A 17,212-nucleotide genomic window follows, 5' to 3' on the forward strand; every position below is an offset into this window, starting at 1 on the left:
CAGAAAGCATTTCAGCAGGGCTACAACAAGGACTCATAAAGTTGTTACATTTGCGTTTCCAAGGTTTTTTCTCTCTTTTTTCATCACCTAACGACAATACAAGAAGAATCGCCCGAGTATCAGATTGTGGATTTAGGAAAGCAGGCTCGCAACTGCTCCTTCACGGAAACCTGAGGAACGTCTGATCTGACTTCCACCCCTGGTGTCCACAGATTTTAGCACAGCTTTCTGGTGAACCGATCGGAGTACCAGAACATGCGTTAGTTTTGTGATAGGACGCCATTGGTCCTATTAAGGAAGCTTTCGTTTTACTGTTTGCCAACAAAGCTCATTCATTGTTCACGCAAGAAGCGTTGTGCGCTTTTTGCAAAGTAAATCGCACGTTTTGTTCACAAATATCACAGATTTGTGTCCGCACAAAACAGAAATGCTTATATGACTTTAGAAGCCTTTAGACTGCCAAAGCGCAGTTATTAGGTTAGGTTATTGTTCTGCCTAGCAACATTGCTACTGCGAAATTGCTCCCCGAAGATGTGTACGTTCCGAAAGTGTACATCTGTTCACTAATTGCGAGCATATATTAGCGGTATTACCGGTTAGGGCTATTGCGGCATCAAGCATACATTGTGAGCCACTAAAGCACTTGTTCTTGAAGATTTAGGATATTCTTATCCTGTGCAAACGGACAAGAGCGCTGCTGTTTGCACAAAGACTTCTGTGAAATAATAAATGCATTTCTTGATATGCCTCAGTTTGAATAAAAGAACCGGGTTACTAAGGCGAAAGATTGCATTATTCATGCTATTCCACTATACATTACCGCTTTCCAAATATAAGAACGCAGAGAGCGAGTTTGGAGTGGGCCTGCCCATTCACGGCATAAACAATTCAAAATGACTTGTCGGATATTGGCCTTCATGTGACGTCTCAGCTCCCAAACTTCACACAGACCGATCTTTGGGACCATCAATTTATCTACACAACACATTGTTCAAGAAAATAGAGCTAAACAATGTCCCGTTGTAGTGTTCATGAGTAGGATGAAATGAAAAACAAAATTTCTCGGCGAAATCACGAACCTCGTTTTCTACATAAAAGGCGCACTGTTGAGAAAAAGAGTGCGAAACGGCGGATACAATAACAAATGTCCCCCGAAAAATAACGCTATGCTGGCGGCCTAAGTGTAAGGACGTTTTGCAACAAACAACATAGTGATTCACTGAGGTGCTAAGGGTGAAACATGTTTTCGGCGCCAGCGGCAACAATCTGCATTTCATGAAAAAAGCCGCTCACAAGCTATGGATTCATTGTCTGAAGAAGTTACACCGGAGTGTTACAAGTGTGCGACAGAAATTGTATCTCACATATAAATTTGTATGCCTTTGTGGTGCCATATATATTTAGGGCAGCCCTTTCGTGCAAACAGCGTGAAAATTAAAGCTATCCCATGTAAAACGAGCAAATATATCGGTAAGCCGCTATGGGTGAACAGAACATCGTGTGGGTGCCGGTACGGTCATTGCAGGCTATCGCTGGCGCCAAGAAGCATCAGTCATGTCCAGTGCGTGTAAATCGAGGTTACGCTTTCACTGCGCACATCAAGTCATCAGAGCGTCTGCTTGTCAGCTGCTAAGTGAATCTTGGCTGTAGTAGCGACGCTGTCAGACACGTTATGAGTGACAGAGAATTTTATTCGGCAAGAAAACATTGCTGAGTGAGCAATCAGTTGTTCATTAACAATATCAATAAAAGTGAATGTCACCGAGGCGTAACGCAACCATCATGCTATAATCATATTTGCAACAAAAAGATCTCGTGTGCTTCACTATCAGGTACTGTTTGCGCATTGCTTTGAGTAGAATAAATATGCACACTGTGATTTGCATTCGCGCAATTTAATTCTTTTTATGCATGTCCATGATGACTAAATACTACAACTGCTATCTGTAATACCTTATCTCAAAGTTATATGCAACGACTGTGCCGTACGGGACCGTAGTAACGTGAACAGGGCCTAAACAAATAGGTCATCGCCTTTGACATCTTTCGATTTGCATTCAAAGCCACACACATCTGCTATCAGTGGCCGAATATATAGGTATTCGCTGTTTGGAAGCTCTCAGGGAGCCCCACAGATTTCCAATAGGTTTGCAGTGGGGTCTATTGTTGCAGACAGAAAAAAACGCTGCGCTATGTAATGGTCAGCTATATTGGACATGTGAACCGGAAAATGACGTGGTTACAATAGAAAGCTGCCAAAGGGAATATATAAACAGTGGGCGTAACGCGCCAGAGAACCGCAGAGTGTATCGCAGCGGTGCGTTAGTGTTGGTGCGTACAACTTTGGTAGACAGTACCAAGGCCACGTTACGTGCGTTAGGCGCCCAGTTTTTACACGCGGGGAATCCCACCAATTGAAAATGAGACCTCCACCCACGCCCGGTTTGTATGCAGAACCCGAGCTAATATCAGGTTCTCCCACCTGAATTAAACTCACGGTGGGCAAGCATGCATCTTCATGTGGTAGCTTTTTATTCAGGGACGTTTATGAAACGACGTGATTAAATGAACATGGAGAGAAACGGTTGAAAACAATGCGTACCGTAGCAGGCGATGAGCAGACACTCCGATGACGTGATGCGGTCCTTGAGAGCATAGTCTCAATAGACACGAATTGTGATGCGTGATGCTCCAAGGAGCCCGCAGTAGATTGCTCTGAAAATACCGGTGGTTACACGCTACCATGTTCACCAAAAACATGCTCATAACTGTACACAGCTACGTCAAAAAATTCGTTCAATGTTCGAGCTATTTCTGGTGATTGCTTGTACAAATTGATGTGCGCTGAAAAACCTATTTTGAATTGCACCTTAGTAATACTGCACACCGTCTGTATGGGCGGTACGGATTATTGATGTTGAACATGCGCGCCGGTGTAGCGGGCGAATGAATAATTGTATTCGTTTTTTTAGGGATGATTTAAAATACAACAATGATATGCTTACATACCAAATCATTCTGTTTAAAATAAGTACGAACTTTACTACAAGCTAATAGTTTGTGTTTTATGTAAACAATCACCTTTCGTTCAGCTACTATGGTTTTTTTGCAGATTGCAAATGATGTCGAATCGCCTGCATATAAAAAAAATGCCAAAACAAACATTAGAGAATATTTATTTATAGAAATGGGTGGTGGTGCTACTGGTGTTATCGGAAAGCAACTGCACACTTTTACCTGTTTTGGATTCCGGTGAAATATCTTGGGTAATAAATCAAACGCCCGGCTGCGGTTTCCTTTCTTAAAGAACTCTCCACAAATTTAAATTTGGAAAAAAAAACCTTACCCGAAGATCATTCACTGAAGCCTCCAACCCTGTGTATTTGTTTTAAAATGGCTGCTCCTAATGCTTTGGAGCACCAAAGGACGTCATTCCTGTAAAATGTACACCATCTTCCCACAGGGGAACCCTGAGTAGTATGCGAAGCAGCCATGGGGCCGACTGAAGTTCCCATTAGTTTTCAGTTAGTCTTTTCCGTTGACGTTCCGCTTCGCGTGCCTTCGTTGTATCAGTAGCTTCTTGACGTAGTTTGAATGAGTGAAGGACATAATGCGCATTCATAGGACATGCTCCTGTCTCGGTTTGTAGTGCTGTGGGCAGAGTGGCACGTACCTCTCGTTGTGGCCAGAGAGTCGTGGGATCAAAACCGGGCGCCGCCTAACTATTTCTTTTTATTGAAGACTGCGCTGATGTCAGCCCTAATGCTGACGGGGCTGAAGAGACGCGGATGCGCAGTAGAGTGGAGACGGTGGTCGACAAGGAAGAGAGGGACACAGCCCCGAGCAGGAGATGGTGCGCATAAAAAAAATCCTACGAAATAGTGGCACTACTTGCCGTGAAATCGTGTGCTTGGGTTGAGGTCAGCCAGGTGTTCTACCATGTATTTTTAATCTTTCACACTGAATACAAAGGGCAATACAAAGATTTTTGTTTTTGCATGAATGGGGCCTTTGTTACATATTTAGCCTAAATTTCGTCCGTTAGTTAGTTTAGACGGGCGCAAATGTAGAGCACACAAATAACCCTACAGAAAGATTTAAAGCCCACAGGAATCTTCCTAAATAACGTTATGCGCTTGTGACCATCCTACCAGCCTTCTAGTTCCTGTTTACATTAGGGACGTTTCGTACTGATTTTATACGGGGTGCACCCAATATGTCGTTGAGCTTACTGGAGTGTCCTGCAAGGCTCATTCTTCAACGGGAGGACCCCGTGTGAACTAATCGTAACTTGATGTTCTAGCGAGTTAAGCAAAACCATTACCGTACTTGTGGCCATTTTCGCTTAAACTGTGCCTGTTGATTTTCATTCAGGAAACCCTGAGGTGGCGATCATGCACCGTATGTCATAATGCGAAAATATAGGGAAGTGCTTTGCCGTATATTAGGAATTAAGAGGGAGCTTCGTAGTTATTTGAACAGACGTGGTTTTTCAGTTAAAATTTCAGATGCTCACCCTTGCGGCCACGAATATGATATATTTACGAGGCAGGTATGAAATACATAGCCTTTGCCATCTCTTTTTAGTTTCTGCAGCTCAAAAAAAAAACAAGAAAGCATTATATGTTAGATCGGTTTGAATTCTCTGAGCATCCTTCTAGCTTCTGGTGTGGCCGAGACGCATCTTGGTGAAACTGACTCACTGTGCATCGGAACCGCTAGATATTCTAAGTGACCTGTTGCTCAATATTAGCCTTGCCGCCAGTCGTGGGTAAAGTCGATCTTGCTAACTTCGTGGTTGCGAGGGTAGGGCACCCCAGTTAATAGCATATGCAACCGCTTGCGATTAAAAATCATCACTCCGTTTTGTGGTTATTTGGGGTTTAAAAAATTGCCACGCATCTGCTCACCTCGCTTAAATCAACAAAAGAGGATTATAATCTATTGCACCTGCCTCTCTTGTCTCATTCCTCACCCACTCTCCCGGTCCAATCCTCTCTCGGACAACAAAGGAAGGGGTGCAGAATTCAAGGTTGTCTCCTTTGTAAATCTGGCGTGCCATCAGCTCGGACTGTTTGGATTCAGCGGTTGAGCTAAGACCGCTACGGTGGCCTGTAACCTGGTCTATATTTTGTGGTCAAATAATTGTTTCCAACACATATATTTATTAGGCTCTCATAAAATGGAGAAAACACTAACATAAAATAAAATAAAACAGCAAACACTGCTTAAGTAACATTTTCGTCATTAAGAAAGCCTAGTATTATCGCAAGCTCAACAATACACTAAAATACATACAGCATGTTTCTAGTATTCTACTCTGGAAATATGTTGCAATATAAACCTCTATCAACAAAATAGTTCATCTTTAGCCGGGCAGCTGAATCAAAGGGCAGCCAGCCAGGCAGCCCGCCAGCCAGCCAGCCAGACAGATAGACAGACAGACAAACAGACAGACAGACAGACAGACAGACAGACAGACAGACAGACAGACCAACCAACCGCAATTGTTTCTATGAGTGGCCCAACAAAGAATATTGTCTTCACAAGGTTCGAGGAGTGGCGACCTCGTCGTCTATAGGATCTACTTTAACATTACGGTATCACACTGGTTTAGGGTGGTCACTGTACGCCTTGATCATCCTTTCTGAAGGCTCCTGGAAACATTGCCTCATCGCCAATACTTAAGCGGTGTTCTTTTAACAGTCAATGTAATATAAACTCACAATATTTGACAACTCCTTCATGTTTTTAACAACTAATAATAGTTTAGAAGTGCGCAAGTCGGCTTTACAATGCGTGAACTATGACGTACACTTACATGCAACGCCTGTTGCTCATGAAGATGTTCTCCTGGAGTGTGTCACGCCAGCCTTTTGTGCTGAGCATCACTGTACCGACGGAGGCCTGGACCGGCTGCACCGGTGGCCACTACGCCCAAAACACTTAGCGCTACCGCCCTTCACGGAAAGAACCTGGCATGTTTCGCAATGCACTGCCAAACCCCTTCCTGTTCTGCCACGTTTTGCTCCTTCTTCGATGTCACGTGCCAACCATGCCACTGATTACACGATAATGACGCGAACGTCGCTCATGGCCCACCAGTGGGCTTGAAAACGCGTCAACGAAGGCGAACGCTTGCTCCGACACCTCTTTTGCAAGCATCTACAAACAGTTACTCCATATTCGGGAAACCAACATGGCATAATGTAGTGATAGTGTTTCGGATCCCACTGTATGGAACTGCTTCCTTTAATCAATCCTGCTATTGTTTTCTAAGCGTGCTGCTTCTTTCCCGAGATACATAAGACGATCTACGTCCAACTACTCGTTCAGCTTTCACCCAACCTGCTGGTAGTATCTTGGCAGCCCGCGATGATATTTGAATGTTTCAAGCCCACCTTATGAAAGAAACGAAAGCGGTCCAAAACTACACTGTCCAAGAATGAGAAAACGGTTGGTTATAAGCCAACGGCTTGCCATAAGATAAAAAAGAAACATTGTTCCTTGGCAGGCACAGTAAAGGAGACGGGGAGGAAATTCGTTATATTGATGTTAAAAATTCGGATCGAAATCTCGCATTACCCTGCAGTCGTGATGATTAAAGCGATCGATCCCGAAAACACAGCTTTCTAATTTTATACACACCGATACAAAACACGAAACTTTGCGCGAGACGACGCGATATTTATAAATAACTGCATGGATATCTCAATTTAGCGTTTAACCCCTGCCATACCAAACGCCCGCATCGACTGGGGTCTTTCAAACGCAGCAAAAACATGTCGATCATTCTTTCTCTAATGTAATGCATTTCAGTTTTAAACGCCGAATTTTTTCTCACTCAAATAAAATTAAAAATACCACATGCAGCCCATTGGGGGATTATTCCCCCAATACTCGTGATACATGCGTCACTGCATTTGGAAAACCGTCGTCCTGACCCTATGATTTGCATACCGAGAGTTAGCAATAGATAAGGTAACGTACATTTTTGATCGGACGGAGTAAATGGTAGCCCCACTTCTCAGCTATCAGGACATTATTCAACGTTACTGGACCACCAGACAAAAACTCTCGTGCCCTCACCCAACCCCCAGAAAAATGCAGGAAATAAAACTCGTCAACTACAAGCAGGAACGTACAGGTGGCGTCAGAAGTAATTGAAACAAGGATTTTTGTATACAACCAAATATGCTTTATGACAGCTATTACCGGTTTACAGGAAACCTTTTCTATTAAAATGGACTTCATACGCACACCATTAAATTAAGGCAGTTTCTGAAATACGACATTCCTGCAAATGTAAAATGCGAGAAACCATGCTTCAAATATTTTTACTGCGCCTGTACTTACACCTAGTTCGGATGTATGTATTGTTTCCCGCACAGTACACCGCCTTAAGCAAATTTTTTCCACATCTAGGTACCCTCAAGCATATAACCCTGGAATGCGCACACTACTCAGCCCTGCCACACCTCTTGTCCCGTTCTTTTGCTGAACTGTGGGAGACATTGTTGACCAGCTGCCAACTGGAAGACCAGACTCAACGGGTGACATGCGCAATGACGGCTAGGGCAACGCATGAATTCCCGAATAGGGCTCTAATCTCGCTGATCAGATCATAAAAAGCTTTCTCTCTCGCTCCAATGGCCTCGTAACTATCTACTGATAACGCTGTTCAGTACAGTGTTAACTGTTTTTACCCATTTATACCACTATTATGAGCTTATTGCCAAACCCGTTGCCTTACTCAATCTGATTCACGCCAGCCACTGTGTCGTAGTCTCGTTAAAAAAACACATGGTCTAGTAAAACTATCCTACACGCTGAATTGTTTCCTATTTTTAATGACTTTGATACGTTCCGTAGCGATCACAAAAAAAAGAGAGAAAATTGTAGCGTTAATTGTCACTCACCGCAAATTGAAATAATGGATTGTCGATATTTCTTCCAGACTTGAAATATTCCACTGTAAAGTTGACGTTCAACCCATTCGCATTGGCGCCTGCAATCACGCCACTGATTACGATACTTATTTTGTTGGCTGGTTTCCAGGTGCTCCAGGTGGTTTCCAGGTAGTCTCTTTAGCACCGGATCACGCCCCTGTCATCCTTCCTAGTGATTTTACCTTCCCCAAATTACTCGGTTGGAACTGACTCTACCGTCGTCGAAGCAGAACATTGAAAGTGTCTTGATAAAAACTTGTCCTACTTTCAACTTACCTCCAATTAAGAGGTTTTCTGCAAGAACGACTCTTAATTCATTCAACATACTAGAGTATTCCTGCTTTCTGAACCAGAGAATGCTTTGTCTGTCACTGGTTCAAGTTTCCTGAGTAACAATGCCGTCATTCATGCTATTTTCTAATGCAACTTGGGGATGAGGCGGGGTTAACCTGGGTGGATATGCCGGCAATTGCTCCGTGTAAGCTCCTTCTACATAGTAAATGGTAGTGTCCTTTCACAACGAGTTTGCCAGTTTCGTCTCCTGAAGGAAGATTAGTAAAAGGCGCGACACGTCTGTGCGCAGCATCCAATGTCCCCTTGAAAAGACGATGTGTTGTAGAGGGCTGTGTGGGGCTTCTAGGAAATGAATCGGTGAGAGCATTGCAGTCCGCTCGACATCATGTTTTGGGCAACACATTACGTATGGTGTACATCCCCTATATCTGGACATGACGAACACAGACGAACACCTTGAATAGCCATTCTGTGGTCTTCGCTGAGCACATTCTGATGCTGTATAGAAATGTTGTCTTTGATCTAATAATGGCTCAGTCCGTCCACTCAGAGGAATTAGTGCAGAGGCGTATGTCATTCCTGATAACCAGGTTCCCTGGGGGGCACGCCTGAATCATTTGGTGTCCTCCATCAAATCCGAGTGGATTGCCTTCGCAGCTGCTTTGTGGAAGTTTAAGTAATATAAGCCGCAGAAAGTTGCAATTCTGACTGATTGAAAAGCAGCACTACGAATCTTGCAGCGTGAGATTCCGATGAACAGGGAGTGTCAGTGTTGGTTACGGCTTGTGCATGAACTCAGCAGCGAGGGTTTTGTGTTTTGTGAGAGATGCAAAGAAGATTGGCGCAAAACGAACCCGAAAATGCACTCGAACGAAGATAGCACGCAGCAGGCTGCGTTCGAAGAATCGGAATGCATCTTGCAAACGACAACCAGATTGCCAGATTACGGTACTTCAATTACGAGCGGGCGATTCCAGGACACTGTTTACAGGCCGCAGTGGAAATACCTGAGGAGTTATCGTCAGAATTCACAACTGCAGAACACGGGCTTCGAATTTAAATTTGGCTGCGTCGACTGCGCCGACACTCTCGTCGTTGGTTTGAACACGGCCCATGGGGCAGGTCTCCGTCAGATGGCCTCACCGGGTCGACTGGAACAAACTTGATGTATCCGACGAACGCGGACTGACCACAGCTTCTTTGGGGCCGCGAAAGATGTAGAAACTTTACGGAGAATCCTAGCTGCACTGATGGCTATCATATTACCGGTGCCGGTCAGTACACGGGAGCAGCACTCGCTCGAGCTTCTTTGTCTTCGTCTCGTCGCCATCTTGTAAAATAAAACACCACCGCATCACCAGGACGTCTAGGCCCTTGGTCTCTCCTCTTATTTTATACGGGGGTACCCCTACAGGCGTATTGTACAATATGAGCACAGCAATTCCAATGATTATATCTTTCTGTTGGCTGGTATTGTTTGGAAAATGTTATGCTCCCACGGTAGGTGAACAGACCATGCTCAGGAAGCTAGTACTTCAAAAACCGTTGCGCGTTTTATAGATGGTTGAACATAACAACAAATAAAGCCGGCATATTGGTGTTTGGGGAGTGTGGACCAGTCGAATGTCAATATTAGTTGTGTAGTGACTTTTTCTGGGTATCTTTGCATATTGTGATGCCCCTAACCGTCGTTACACTTTGATCAATAACGGCTTCTAGTTGATTGGCCTTTGTTTCATCTTAGGTCTAGCTCGTTGATCACAACGTTACAGCGGCTGAGGATAATGTTGGGTATTATCCTGAAGACGTGGCATGCCATGCTGGTTTGGGTCAGCGGGATTCTGTGTGACTTTTCCGTGTTTATTTTTACCACGTTTCCACCAGTTCTAAGATTTTATAGTCGTATGGCTTGCGAGGGATTCCTGCAGAGACTTAAGGAATAAAAAATACTACCTGAAAAGAAACGACTTTGCCCTTACGAAAATGCCATATATGGCCAATATATAAATTATATGTGGCCATATATAGCTATATAAGTTTTCATATATGGCTATCATTTGCCATATAATGCTGCAAAAAGGGCCATATGTGGCGTGATCAGCCTATATTTGGCGTCAAATATGGCCATATATAGCCCCACACAGAGCCATATATGGCGCGTACAACCCATAAATGACTCCGATTACCGCCACATATGGCCAAGCCAAGCCATATATGGCGAAAATTACAACCGTGTATGGCCCGGCCAACCCATATATGGTGCCTTGTCTCACAGGATATGGCGCTAGATGCTTCTTTATATGGCATGAACAACACCTATATGACACCATTAGTTTTATGTATTATACAAAATGCAGCCAGATACGCTTTCAGTTACTGATATATACAATTAATTTATGCCGTTCGAAGGCAATATATATGCAAATAATATATATATATTTTCTTTGGCTTCAGCACACATGAAATATATAATACTCTACATATTGTACTGAGCTTTTATGATAGAACACTGATAGAAACATTTACAATTTAAAATGGAATGTTGATGACGAGTCTTGCACATTCACCTTAAGTGCTGTGGAAGGACTGAAAGCACGCGGGACAGAGAGGCACGTTGCACTGACCGCAGAGGTACCTTGTCTTGCTGCGGCAGGCAAGGATTCGACAACGGCTGGGGTACTTTTGTTCGCTTTGCTTTGGGAAATGGTGCCCACCATCGAGCTTCTTTTCTAGGGGCACATGGTTGAACACTCTCTTCTTTATGGGCGCTGGCGACAAATCGTTGGATGGCGGCCTCGTCGCTTGGAGCTCTGTGCTGCTTCCCCACAAAATATGAGCGCCTTGGCAACGCGACTTCCAAACTCAAATTGGTTCATTGGATGTTCCACACCTTTGTTCCATCTCCACACAATCCAGGCGTTCACAACTGCAGCGTTTAGTAGGTGGAAGAAAATGCTCAAGTAGCCCCTCTTATTCCGGACGTCATTTCTGTGTCTTGCAATCAAAGAATCCACGAAGTCGACACCTCGCAAGTGTTCGTTGTAAAGTTCCACGGAGTACGGCCGGGTGACATCCATTACTTTCCCTCTTTTCTATTGTACCTTTTGGTAATGCCTTCAAGCTGCCGTCTAGCGTAGCTGGAAACAACGTGAACAAGCGAGTCGTCCAGCTACCTTGTCACTGTGATGTAGTCTGCTGAGGTGCAACTTGGTGTGCGTCCCCTTCCATCCGTGTGAGCTCCTGCAAGAGCTTTAGCGTTTTATCCGCTCCTTGCAAACGGTTTGCATGGCATGTACCGACATACAATATTCCATCCTCTCTCAGTTTCCAGATCAGGGCCATGGATGTGAATAAGTTATCAGGATAAAGTTTATAATTTTTCCTTTCAAGTCCCTTGGACAACGTGATGACTACGTCTCCGGCCATACCGATTTCGCTTAAAACATTGGATCGCGCACCTGTTACGCCTTGGTATACCTCAAAACGGTAAATGTAGCCAGACACTCCTGCTCTCACCCATACCTTGAAGCCCCAGCGCTTCGGCTTACTTCACTTTCGTCTCCCGAGCTGCTCGAAGTGCCAATATCGGTGAGGAGCTGCTCCCAATCATCCGCCCCTGAATCATCACCACAATCAGAGGGGAGGTCTAAAAGCGCAAAAATTTCTTAATGGAAAGCCCCCGCTTGGAACACATCTTCGAAATGTGTGGTTTTCCAGGGGTTTATGGGAGCGGGAGACTTTCTCACATTCAATAAACCGCGCAAGAGCCAACTCAACGATGCACGTAAAGCGCGGGAAATAACAAGCCCTTTTGGGTTCTTACGAGTATGATTTTGTTTGGTGGCGCTGCAGGTGCGTATACCTTTCTTGCATATTGTCCTCACATGAGGACATCTGTTGTTTTCTTTCTCTACGGCCCACCGCCAAGAAGAAAACTTTAACAAAGGAAGCTCATATTATTCCCACATTGTTCTTTGCGCGCATATTTTTTGCAGTTGACAAGCACCATACCCTGTCGAGCAATTCTTTTTTTGTTTTTTGAGAACATTGAACGACCTCAAGCAAGCCTATTCCCCCTCAGAACCTGGAGATTCAAAAAACATTGAGAGCTAGCGCCATCTGTGAAACAAGTCCTCAATTGAGGACACCACGCGGCTATTAACTAGATGCAAGTAACTGGATGAGTTGTGGAGTAAGACAAACGTGTGTCTTCATATGAGGCCCGTATACATGAAATCGTTAATTACAATCATATGAATATGAATTCCCTTTCACTATAAATTCCCCGAAAACACTTTCTCTTTTATTACCCAGTTAGGGTGCTGAGAGTTTTTTTTACTATACAGAGATATTTCCTTGCGTACTTCAAAACTGCAATTATACATAACGCAGCTGCCTTAGTTCTTTATTTGTCATATATGCAACAGCACAACAAACAGTTTTTATTCTCTCTTTTTCATTACAGCATTTATGTACCGCATCGTCCAATATCTGGTTATGCTTGCTATGAAAAACGTTTCGCACTTAACAGCCCTTATTAGTTACGAGAAAAAGATATATTCAGTATAAAAAATAAGTAGTGGTGGCATTTGAAAGTTTGAAACCTGTTTATTAATCGGGGCGCTATCGCGAGTAGGTTTAAAATTGCGTTCAGTAGACAAAGAGAATATAATCACACTCTGGCCTAGAACTCTTGCCGTGTGTACACGATTTCTACGCACGTTAAAGATCAACAGGTGGTCAAAATTAATCCGGAGCCCTCCACTACGGCGTGCCTCATCGCCTGCGTTGCGTCGGCGCGTTAAACACTACAATCAATCAATATAGAACTCATCTGCTATCGTGATTTTTTTTCCAGTTTGAAAAAGAAGTGGTGTTTTTGTACAAAAAATCATTGCCTCTCAATAAATATCTCTTTTATGTAGTGCTGTGTCATATTACACTACTTTATTGCCGTTGTGAAAGCATTTCTGAATTGCTTTCACAGCTAACGAGATGACATTTGGGTAGAACCGCTCAGTTTGTCCTCCATTAATGCTCCGGGCCGGTGCGCACCTTCGCGGGCCACTGTGCACCACGCCGGATTTGAGGGCAACCCTGGTGCATGTTTATCGAGGACGCTATACAGTGACACAACTCGATCGGTTAGCGATAGCTGGAGCACGGCGCCGAAGCGGCGCCGCCTGCTGCGCCTTCCCGATGTTGCGGTCGCTACAGCATGACGTGCGCGGCGCGAGATTCAGATCATTCAACAGCCCTACAGCGCATGGCACCTTGAAAGAAAATGGATTTTTTTTCCAGCAGCAATGTGAGCATACCCGGGCTGCCGGTCCGCCATGCTTGGAAGGCGTCTCCCACAAAATAAAAAAGGGGCACTCCTCAACTTTCCGCTTGGGGAGCGGCTATGCTGTTTAGCCTTGCACGTTTTGCTTTTTCTCTTTCGGGAGCTCGCGGTGGGGTCGTATCAACACCCTCTAGACTTCTAGTCGAGATGGTGGTTGTCGTATACGTACCCCGATTGTAAAGGGAGAAAGGCTCCGTGCGGGTGCGCCCTTTCCACTCGCGCTAAGAACCCCGCGGAGGCGATCACCCCTCTTGTCACCGTGACTTCTCGGAATCACAAGTCGGGCTGCTGGGTGCACCCCCCCTGCACAGCACATTCGGCATTCCCCAGCGTGTCTTTTTTCCACGTGCGTGTCTTCGCCGTTGAGTCACTCGTTTTCTGTGTGTTTCTGTGAGTGTTTCCGCTTCTGCAAATTTTGGCAATGTCAAAGTAAGTACGCTTACATGCCATGCAAGTGCTGGGTACCACGATGCCGCGGCGACTACACCGCGGACACGAAGGTACACGAGTTCACGTTCCCGAGGGAAGAAATACTTAGGAATGCATGGATACACGCGGTGCCGCGAGAAAGCCTCACCGATAATTCCAGGGTAAGCTTTTTTTTCATTTTGGTATAGAATTGCGCTTTCGTTTCAAGAGGATACACGTGCAAGTGTAACTGGCTCCCAAGCCGCACTTTTGTATGAGAAGCACCGAACGCTTTGCTTATTGGAGGTTAAATTTTTCTTGGTACGCGAACTTCACTTCGCGGATGCGGATATTATGCATGTAGCCACGCATACAGATCAAGCCGCTGGCTTTCGCTCTCGCGGGTACAACAAGTGTACCAAAACAACTGATGTCTGCGCCTCGATCGGTATAAACACGCTAGAACCAGTGGAACCGGAGTGTGGTTCGAGACTCGATTAACCTGGGTGGTGCAGCAGATGCGTTCTATCACTCGATGCTTTACGCTTCCGAATTCTCTCAAAATGTTGCCGCGGCAACCGTACTCGTTTTAGTAGAAGCGCTGTTTTAGAGATCACCCTCTATGTTCTCTTTTCCGCTGAAGAAAATCATATTCACGTAAGGGCTTCTTCTCGGAAATTTGTCTCGCGCGTACATACGTGTTGAGGTTGGAGCTAACGCGTTTCCGAAATTGTAAGGGTGGTAGCGCTTACTTTTCTTGAGAGCTGTTAACCTGGACACTCAGTGTTTTTTTCTGTTTTACCACCTTTTCCTGCATCTATTTTTGGAAAACTTAAAGCGGGCCACTACTTTGCTGAAGGTACAGTCGAATGCTTTATGTCAGAAAACACGGGAGCGCGGGCCGCTCAATGCATGCACAGGGCTTTGTTGGGAGGCTGATGCACCCTCGCAGTTTGTGTGCTTAGTGGGCGCACTCCCTGAAATCGCTTTATCGCGCGGCTGCCTGCTGCATTAGTTACATCGCGGAAGACAACGCATTTTTTATCACTCAGCCGGGAAGCGAAAGTAAATACTTTAATGCACTCACTGGATAATTGTCCGGAACATGAGCACGTGAAAGAACAACAGCATCACTTGTTTGGCAAAAAAGGTTTGCGATCCTATTTATTTGAAGGATGCAGTCTTTATCCGGTGGGTTTTCACAGCTGAAATTATGGTGAAGTTTTTCACAGTGTCCACGCACGAAAGGGTGTTTTCTACTTGTGCTGTTTCGGACGTCGGGAGTTTTTTCAAGTTTCTTCAAAATAATGTGTTATCCTAATTTTTTTATTTTGCCTGTATAAGCTATCATCGGAGTTTTGAGCCCCGTGCTAGCCAAATATTGCTTCACTACAGCCGATATAGCACACGGCTTAATGCTTCAGTTTTGTTATAAAAAGAATGTGCCACTGAATAGGAGCGTGACCAACCAAAGTTCGTATTAAGTTCGCTGCAGCTGATAATGTGCTATATGAGCATTGGTTATAGCGTCGTTCATCTGTACTCCACTGGGAATTTAAATATACTTTATGCATCTTAACAAAATAATATCCACGAGGCTTTCACATATACTTTAAAGAAAAGTCAGTAAATATAAATACATGTTAATGAATTATTAGTAGCACTACCGCCATGTCAAATCTGCCCGAGAAATGTGCCCCTTGCATGAGCATGCTCTCCTGCTGAATTTGGTTAATGAATTTTTGGTCGTTTCTGTTTGTTGTTTTTGGTGGTAGCACTACAGAGGGGTTGAATAATGAGGTGCTTTTTTGCCTCGTTACATTCTCCAGAAAGGGTTTAAAAGGGAAATGTTTGCACATTCCAGGCATCCAGCAGACACCTCTCCATGCAGGAATTGATGCCATGTTGGGCCGCTTTTTTCTTCTTATCTGCATAAGCAGAAAAAATGTTCTGTGGGCTGCAATGTGAATTTACATTTGACGAAGTGATTTGCTGAAGCGCATTTGTTTAAACCTCAAGCTGAATTGTCCAAATTAGGAGTTCTCGATTTACACAAATAAAATTTATTTTGTAAAAGTTGCATAAAGGTTTTAACATGGAACATGGAACAAGGAATTACCTTTCAGCATCACTAATAACAATTGTGCTCTGTATCCTGTTGAGATGAATGTAAGACAGAATAAAAGTATTAGCAAGCGGGAGAAATTGGTTGAGGCCCTGTAATTATTGTAGGACGTGACAATAATTTCTACTAAATTTATTTCAGGAATAATGAAAAAGAGCTTCGACATTGACTACTAATACCTCTATTTGTTTCATTTTATTTGCAAAATTTAGTTATCACATCTAAATATAAGAGGTAAATTTAAATAAATGCAGTGAGAAACTTGTGCTTCCATAAAAGAGGGCAAAGCTGGCCAAGAAGAATGCAGCCACTGACCAATCGCCACAACAAAGCAACGTGCAACCACCTTAATTCGCATGCACGCGCAGCATTTTCGTAATAAAATGTAGAAGGTATGTCATGAAGTGTGTGTCAGCATTTTGGCTGCAGCATTAATTGCTGCTGTTTTATGAAGTTCATTATATATGCTATTCACGTGGTCATAAGCCCAATCCATATATAGCCATATATAATGTTAGGCAGCCATATATGGCTTACCCATGTATGGCCTCGCCTATATATGGCCACATCAGGAATTTGGCATATAAAGCCATATAAGGCCCCACCCATTTATGGCCATGTCTAAAATTGGTATATATGGCCATATATGGCTATGTATGCCCAATTTCTGACGTGGCCATATATGAAATTTTTATATATGGCCATATATAGAATTTTCGTAAGGGTGGGTTTGTCAACAGACTCGCTATTGAAGAAACGGATGTTTCTACCCGGTTTTGGAAAACGAAGGATGACCATAGGCGTAATGAAACCCGTGCGGCCTCTTTTCAAAGAATGATCGTGTTTGAACGAGGGTTTATTATTTCTCACACCGCATTAAATAAAGAACGGTGCTAGAGCGCTCGATTCACGGAGTTTAACAGGACGGTATGTAAGGTTCTGGAGCTCCCGGCGTGGCACACAAATAGGGAGCCCATCAACCGGAGGTTTACCAAGGATCTTAGAGGCACGTTTCGGGGCTTCTACCCTGAAGTTATGAGCTTCTTACCTCGCTTCGCCACAGGTGGAGTGTAGGGGCTTACACTCTGCGTT

Source organism: Haemaphysalis longicornis, unplaced genomic scaffold (genome assembly GCF_048455015.1).
Source record: "Haemaphysalis longicornis isolate Haplotype H1 unplaced genomic scaffold, Haemaphysalis longicornis Haplotype H1 scaffold_6, whole genome shotgun sequence".
NCBI lineage: Eukaryota > Metazoa > Arthropoda > Arachnida > Ixodida > Ixodidae > Haemaphysalis > Haemaphysalis longicornis.